Genomic DNA, 8,990 nt, shown 5'->3' with positions numbered 1-8,990 from the left:
GTGACAGATAGATAAAGATGGCGTAACAAATTCAGAACACGGAAAGCTGGATATAATAGCAAATCAATCGTTATACTGGTATCGCTTCATCATCGTACAAATAAACATAACCCTAACCACAATACAGAGAGTGCAGTGTTGAATATTGATGCAAAGGAATTGTGGAGAAAGTTTTTTTTCTCTCGAATGAATGCGTCCTGCTTGTAGAGCCCTGCACGAGAATTCATTTTAAGCCCCGCCCACCCATGCCTGGGAAGTTCAGACCATACCCTACCCATGCCTGGGAAGTTCAGACCATACCCTACCCATGCCTGGGAAGTTCAGACCATACCCTACCCATGCCTGGGAAGTTCAGACCATACCCTACCCATGCCTGGGAAGTTCAGACCATACCCTACCCATGCCTGGGAAGTTCAGACCATACCCTACCCATGCCTGGGAAGTTCAGACCATACCCTACCCATGCCTGGGAAGTTCAGACCATACCCTACCCATGCCTGGGAAGTTCAGACCATACCCTACCCATGCCTGGGAAGTTCAGACCATACCCTACCCATGCCTGGGAAGTTCAGACCATACCCCACCCATGCCTGGGAAGTTCAGACCATACCCTACCCATGCCTGGGAAGTTCAGGCCATACCCTACCCATGCCTGGGAAGTTCAGACCATACCCTACCCATGCCTGGGAAGTTCAGGCCATACCCTACCCAGGCCTGATTACTTCTGCCAAATTTAAGGCCCTGCCCGAAATCCGAAATCCATGAGCTGCTCCTCTGTCTGTCACTAGCTCCCTGCGCGCAGCTCGCTCGCTCTGCATGCGCTCTGCTCATGGCGGCTCTGAGTCTGTGAGTAACCATAGCAACGGCTCCGCTTGGGCTCTGCTCTGCTCAACGAAGAGACACCAGAAAGCAGTTAGCTACTTTTCATTACTCTGAACTCTGACAAAAAAAGATGATCTCTCCTGTCTTGTATTTGATGAGGTTGAAGCGCTTCTGACACCATGTTATGATCTTAGTCAGATGTGACTGTACTGCAGCAGCAGAGCCCGAGAAAATGGCTCAGCTTCAAAATGTTACCCTAGTTAATGATGAGACAACAGACCCTACTGTACCCTAGTTAATGATGAGACAACAGACCCTACCGTACCCTAGTTATTGATGAGACAACAGACCCTACAGTACCCTAGTTATCGATGAGACAACAGACCCTACCGTACCCTAGTTATCGATGAGACAACAGACCCTACCGTACCCTAGTTAATGATGAGACAACAGACCCTACTGTACCCTAGTTATTGATGAGACAACAGACCCTACAGTACCCTAGTTATTGATGAGACAACAGACCCTACTGTACCCTAGTTAATGATGAGACAACAGACCCTACTGTACCCTAGTTATTGATGAGACAACAGACCCTACAGTACCCTAGTTATCGATGAGACAACAGACCCTACCGTACCCTAGTTATCGATGAGACAACAGACCCTACCGTACCCTAGTTATCGATGAGACAACAGACCCTACCGTACCCTAGTTATCGATGAGACAACAGACCCTACCGTACCCTAGTTAATGATGAGACAACAGGCCCTACCGTACCCTAGTTAATGATGAGACAACAGACCCTACCGTACCCTAGTTAATGATGAGACAACAGACCCTACCGTACCCTAGTTAATGATGCGACAACAGACCCTACTCGATCCTAGTTATCGATGAGACAACAGACCCTACCCGGTCCTAGTTATCGATGAGACAACAGACCCTACCGTACCCTAGTTAATGATGAGACAACAGACCCTACCGTACCCTAGTTATTGATGAGACAACAGACCCTACCATACCCTAGTTATTGATGAGACAACAGACCCTACCCGGTCCTAGTTATCGATGAGACAACAGACCCTACCGTACCCTAGTTATTGATGAGACAACAGACCCTACCGTACCCTAGTTATTGATGAGACAACAGACCCTACCGTACCCTAGTTATTGATGAGACAACAGACCCTACCGTACCCTAGTTAATGATGAGACAACAGACCCTACCCGATCCTAGTTATCGATGAGACAACAGACCCTACCCGGTCCTAGTTATTGATGAGACAACAGACCCTACCGTACCCTAGTTAATGATGAGACAACAGACCCTACCGTACCCTAGTTATTGATAAGACAACAGACCCTACCATACCCTAGTTATTGATGAGACAACAGACCCTACCGTACCCTAGTTATCGATGAGACAACAGACCCTACCGTACCCTAGTTAATGATGAGACAACAGACCCTACCGTACCCTAGTTATTGATGAGACAACAGACCCTACCCGATCCTAGTTATCGATGAGACAACAGACCCTACCCGGTCCTAGTTATCGATGAGACAACAGACCCTACCGTACCCTAGTTAATGATGAGACAACAGACCCTACCGTACCCTAGTTATTGATAAGACAACAGACCCTACCATACCCTAGTTATTGATGAGACAACAGACCCTACCATACCCTAGTTAATGATGAGACAACAGACCCTACCATACCCTAGTTAATGATGAGACAACAGACCCTACCATACCCTAGTTATTGATGAGACAACAGACCCTACCATACCCTAGTTAATGATGAGACAACAGACCCTACCATACCCTAGTTATTGATGAGACAACAGACCCTACCATACCCTAGTTAATGATGAGACAACAGACCCTACCATACCCTAGTTAATGATGAGACAACAGACCCTACCATACCCTAGTTAATGATGAGACAACAGACCCTACCGTACCCTAGTTATTGATGAGACAACAGACCCTACCGTACCCTAGTTAATGATGAGACAACAGACCCAGCTTCAATGGTAAATGGTCCTGTATGGCTCAGTTGGTAGAGCAAGGCCCTTACAATGCCTGGACTGCGGGTTTGATTCCAGGGGGCCACCCATACAAAACATTTAGTCACCTTGGGATAAAAGCATCTGCAACATGACATATATATATATATATATATATATATATATATATATAATATATATATTATTAACAAATGAGAGAAAAAGGAAAAACAAGAAGTTACCTTTTGTCATTGCCATTGCTGGGACCAGAAGGCAACTTCAAGTAGAGGTAGAGTTTTTCGATGTCTGTAAACTTCTCAACATCTTGCTGTAAAATGAGAGGTAGTAGAGAAAAGGTAAACAAAACATTTAGTACTAACATACCATATTGCTATGACCATGGGAACCAACCTGCTTCACTGTTGCCAGTTACTACCTACTTTAGTGGAATGTACTGCTTGTAGTTTCAGGTAAGTGCCAAAATAAAGGAAACTCCAACATTAGAGTGTCTTAATAGGGTGTTGGGGGGCCACTACGAGCCGCCAGAACAGATTCAATGCTCATTGACATGGATTCCACAAGTGTCTGGAACTCTATTGGAGGGATGAGACACCATTCTTCCAAGAGAAATTGTATAATTTGGTGATTTGTTGATGGTGGTGGAAAACGCCGTATCAGGCACCGCTGCAGTATCTCGGCAGGTAGCCTAGCGGTTAGAGCGTTGGCCCAGTAACCAAAAGGTTGCTAGATCGAATCCCTGAACTGACAAGGTAAACATCTGTTTTTGGGGGCATTGTCATCCGACAGGGCCATAACCACGGTAGCCAAAATAATCAACTTCCCAGCTATTTTTATACATGACCCGGAGCATGATGGGATGTTAATTGTTCAATTAACCCAGGACCAACACCTGTGAGGAAGCACCTGCTTTCAATATACTTTGTGAGTGTTGCCAGTTACCTGTCAGTCTTTCTAGATAAGACTGATGTAATGTAAATGTGGCTATTATGATAATCAAAACACTACACATGTTGCTGGCTCACTTGTTAGCCGACGCCCGCTTGTTAGCCGTTGTTAGCCGTCGCCCGCTTGTTAGCCGTCGCCCGCTTGTTAGTCGTCGCCCGCTTATTAGCCGTCGCCCGCTTGTTAGCCGTCGCCCGCTTGTTAGCCATTGTTAGCCGTCGCCCACTTGTTAGCCGTCACTCTCTTGTTAGCCGTCGCCTTCTTGTTAGCCGTCGCCCGCTTGTTAGCCGTCGCTCTCTTGTTAGCCGTCGCCTTCTTGTTAGCCGTCACCCTTTTGTTAGCCGTCGCCCGCTTGTTAGCCGTTGTTAGCCGTCGCCCGCTTGTTAGCCGTTGTTAGCCGTCGCCTGCTTGTTAGCCGTCGCCCGCTTGTTAGCCGTCGCCCCCTTGTTAGCCGTCGCCCCCTTGTTAGCCGTTGTTAGCCGTCGCCTGCTTATTAGCCGTCGCCTGCTTATTAGCCGTCGCCTGCTTGTTAGCCGTCGCCTGCTTGTTAGCCGTCGCCCGCTTGTTAGTCATCTACCGCTTGTTAGCCGTCGCCCCCTTGTTAGCCGTTGTTAGCCGTCGCCCGCTTGTTAGCCGTTGTTAGCCGTCGCCTGCTTGTTAGCCGTTGTTAGCCGTCGCCAGCTTGTTAGCCGTCGCCTGCTTGTTAGCCATCTACCGCTTGTTAGCCGTCGCCCCCTTATTAGCCGTTGTTTGCCGTCTCCCGCTTGTTAGCCGTCTCCCGCTTGTTAGCCGTTGTTAGCCTTCGCCCGCTTGTTAGCCGTCGCCCGCCACAATTTAGGCTAGTCTATAGTCTTTCATTCTATTAGGATTGGCACAAGTAGGTCATACATATTAAATGGGTCATCATATCAGTAAGGCTTATTACCAGGATTGTGTTCATTAAGCACCCAAATGGACCGACATTATAAGGAACTACCTGGACTTGTCCGATAAGAATCGAATGCATTTCGTTGAAACACCACTTTGCTTTGGTTGTGCCCTGATGAACACGACCAAGGTTAAGACTTTGTGTCTGATGACGACACAGCGTAACATTATCAAGCCAACACCAGACCAGACAGAGACATGACAGAATCTTAGCACAGCCACTCATTACTCTGAGACACGGGGTGACAGGTTGAACAGACCAGACAGAGAGACTCTCTGTCACGCTCTCTAAGTTGACACAGACAAGCTACTGTAGATATAATAATAATAACACATTCAGTGATCCCTTCAGGGTTGGGGTCAATTCCATTTCAATTACAGTGAATCCAGAAAGTATACAAAATTCCAATTCTAATACCAAAATGTCTTCATTGAAAAGCATTAAAAAGAATTTGAAATTTCAGTGTCCTTCCTGAATTAGAATTTAAATGGAATTGACACCAAACTTCGAAAGCTTTATCAGCCTTATGACATTATGAAAGCTCATAACTACATGCTTATAACCTGCATTATAACGGCGTAATTTAGAAAAGTGTTACTGAAACACAGTTGTACTAGCAATTTCTGGTATTTCTATGCCATATTCTTCAAAAACCCACAAGGAAATCTAAAGTATCACTAGTTTGGTGCATTCTGGTAGATGTGCACCTTTAAACTAGTCTAAAGTCTTGTTTTTTCACTCTGCATCTAAAACATAAGCTGATATCTATCTATGGCAATCACAATTACTCACCAATATGTTGTCCACTTTTGACTGGACAGATTTGCTACAATGAGAGAGAGAGAGAAAAATAGAGAGAGAGAGAGAGAGAGAGAAGGGGGGGGGGGAATAGAGAGAGAGAGGGGGGGGGGGAGAGGGGGGAATAGAGAGAGAGAGAGAGAGAGAGAGAGAGAAGGGGGGAGAGAGGGGGGAATAGAGAGAGAGAGAGGGAGAGAGAGAGAGAAGAGGGGGAGAGAGGGGGGAATAGAGAGAGAGCGAGAGAGAGAGAGAGAGAGAGAGAGAGAGAGAGAAGAGAAGGGGGGGAGGGGGGAATATAGAGAGAGAGGGGGAGAGAGAAAGGGAGAGAGAGAGAGAGAGAGAGAAGGGGGGAGAGGGGGGAATATAGAGAGAGAGAGGGGGAGAGAGAGAGAAGGGGGGGAGGGGGGAATATAGAGAGAGAGAGGGGAGAGAGAAAGGGAGAGAGAGAGAGAAGGGGGGGAAGAGGGGGGAATATAGAGAGAGAGGGGGGAGAGAGAGAGAAGGGGGGGAGGGGGGAATATAGAGAGAGAGAGGGGGAGAGAGAATGGGGGGGAATAGAGAGAGAGAGAGAGAGAGAGAGAGAGAGAGAGAGGGGGAGAGAGAAAGGGAGAGAGACAGTGGAAAAAGGCAGTAGCATAACAAACATGTTCTCAGGTCAGTACAAGCCCTCAATCCACACAACAGCATGTTGCGTTTACATCATAGCAATAGAATCTAGAAAGGGCCCCCGAGGCCCTATGGCCTACCTACACCCTGTTCACGTGTGATAGGATATGATGTGATAGGATATGATAGCATATGATGTGATAGGATATGATGTGATATGATAGGATATGATAGGATATGATTTGATAGGATATGATGTGATAGGATATGATAGCATATGATGTGATAGAATATGTGATAGAATATGACAAGATATGATACGATATGATAGGATAAGATTTGACAGGATATGATGTGATAGAATATGACAAGATATGATAGGATATGATAGAATATGACAAGGTATGATATGATAGAATATGATAGGATAGAATATGATATGATAGAATATGATATGATAGAATAGAATATGATAGGATATGATAGAATATGGTATGATAGAATATGATAGGATATGATAGAATATGATAGATAGGATATGATAGGATAGAATATGATAGGATATGATAGAATATGATAGATAGGATATGATAGGATAGAATATGATAGGATATGATATAATATGATAGAATAGAATATGATAGGATATGATAGAATATGATATGATAGAATATGATAGGATATGATAGAATATGATATGATAGAATAGAATATGATAGGATATGATAGAATATGATATGATAAAATATGATAGGATATGATAGAATATGATAGGATATGATAGAATATGATAGATAGGATATGATAGGATAGAATATGATAGGATATGATATACTATGATAGAATAGAATATGATAGGATATGATAGAATATGATATGATAGAATAGAATATGATAGGATATGATAGAATATGACAGATAGGATATGATAGGATATGATAGAATATGATAGGATATGATAGGATATGATAGAATATGATAGGATATGATAGAATATGATAGGATATGATAGAATATGATATGATATAATATGATAGAATATGATATGATAGGATATGATAGGATATGATAGAATATGATAGGATATGATAGGATATGATAGAATATGATATGATAGGATATGATAGGATATGATAGAATATGATAGGATATGATAGGATATGATAGAATATGATAGGATATGATATGATAGGATATGATAGAATATGATAGGATATGATAGGATATGATAGAATATGATAGGATATGATATGATAGGATATGATAGGATATGATAGGATATGATAGAATATGATATGATAGGATATGATAGGATATGATAGAATATGATATGATAGGATATGATAGGATATGATAGGATAGAATATGATATGATAGGATATGATAGAATATGATAGGATATGATAGAATATGATAGGATATGATAGGATATGATAGAATATGATAGGATATGATATGATAGAATATGATAGGATATGATAGAATATGATAGGATATGATAGGATAGAATATGATAGAATATGATATGATATGAAAGGACATGATAGGAAAGAATATGATAGGATAGGATATGATAGGATATGATAGAATATGATATGATAGAATATGATACGATAGGATATGATAGAATATGATATGATAGGATATGATAGAATATGATATGATAGGATATGATAGAATATGATAGGATATGATAGAATATGATATGATATAATATGATAGGATATGATAGAATATGATATGATAGGATATGATAGGATAGAATATGATAGGATATGATAGAATATGATAGGATATGATAGAATATGATATGATAGAATATGATATGATAGAATATGATATGATAGGATATGATAGAATATGATAGAATATGATAGGATATGATAGGATATGATAGGATATGATAGAATATGATAGATGATAGGATATGATAGAATATGATAGGATATGATAGGATATGATAGAATATGATAGGATATGATAGAATATGATATAATATGATATGATAGAATATGATATGATAGGATATGATATGATAGGATATGATAGAATATGATATGATAGGATATGATAGGATATGATAGAATATGATAGGATATGATAGAATATGATAGGATAGGATATGATAGGATATGATAGGATATGGTAGAATATGATAGGATATGATATGATAGGATATGATAGAATATGATATGATAGGATATGATAGGATATGATAGAATATGATATGATAGGATATGATAGGATATGATAGAATATGATAGGATATGATATGATAGGATATGATAGAATATGATAGGATATGATATGATAGGATATGATAGAATATGATATGATATAATATGATAGAATATGATATGATAGGATATGATAGGATATGATAGAATATGATAGGATATGATAGGATATGATAGAATATGATATGATAGGATATGATAGAATATGATAGGATATGATAGGATATGATAGAATATGATAGGATATGATATGATAGGATATGATAGAATATGATAGGATATGATAGGATATGATAGAATATGATAGGATATGATATGATAGGATATGATAGAATATGATATGATAGGATATGATAGAATATGATATGATAGGATATGATAGAATATGATATGATAGGATATGATAGAATATGATAGGATATGATAGAATATGATAGGATATGATAGGATATGATAGGATATGATAGAATATGATAGGATATGATATGATAGGATAGAATATGATAGGATATGATAGAATATGATAGGATATGATAGGATAGAATATGATAGAATATGATAGGATATGACAGAATATGATATGAAAGGACATGATAGGAAAGAATATGATAGGATAGGATA

Source organism: Oncorhynchus clarkii, chromosome 2 (assembly GCF_045791955.1).
Source record: "Oncorhynchus clarkii lewisi isolate Uvic-CL-2024 chromosome 2, UVic_Ocla_1.0, whole genome shotgun sequence".
NCBI classification, from domain to species: Eukaryota; Metazoa; Chordata; class Actinopteri; order Salmoniformes; family Salmonidae; genus Oncorhynchus; species Oncorhynchus clarkii.
Note: the sequence above shows the minus strand (reverse complement) of the source record.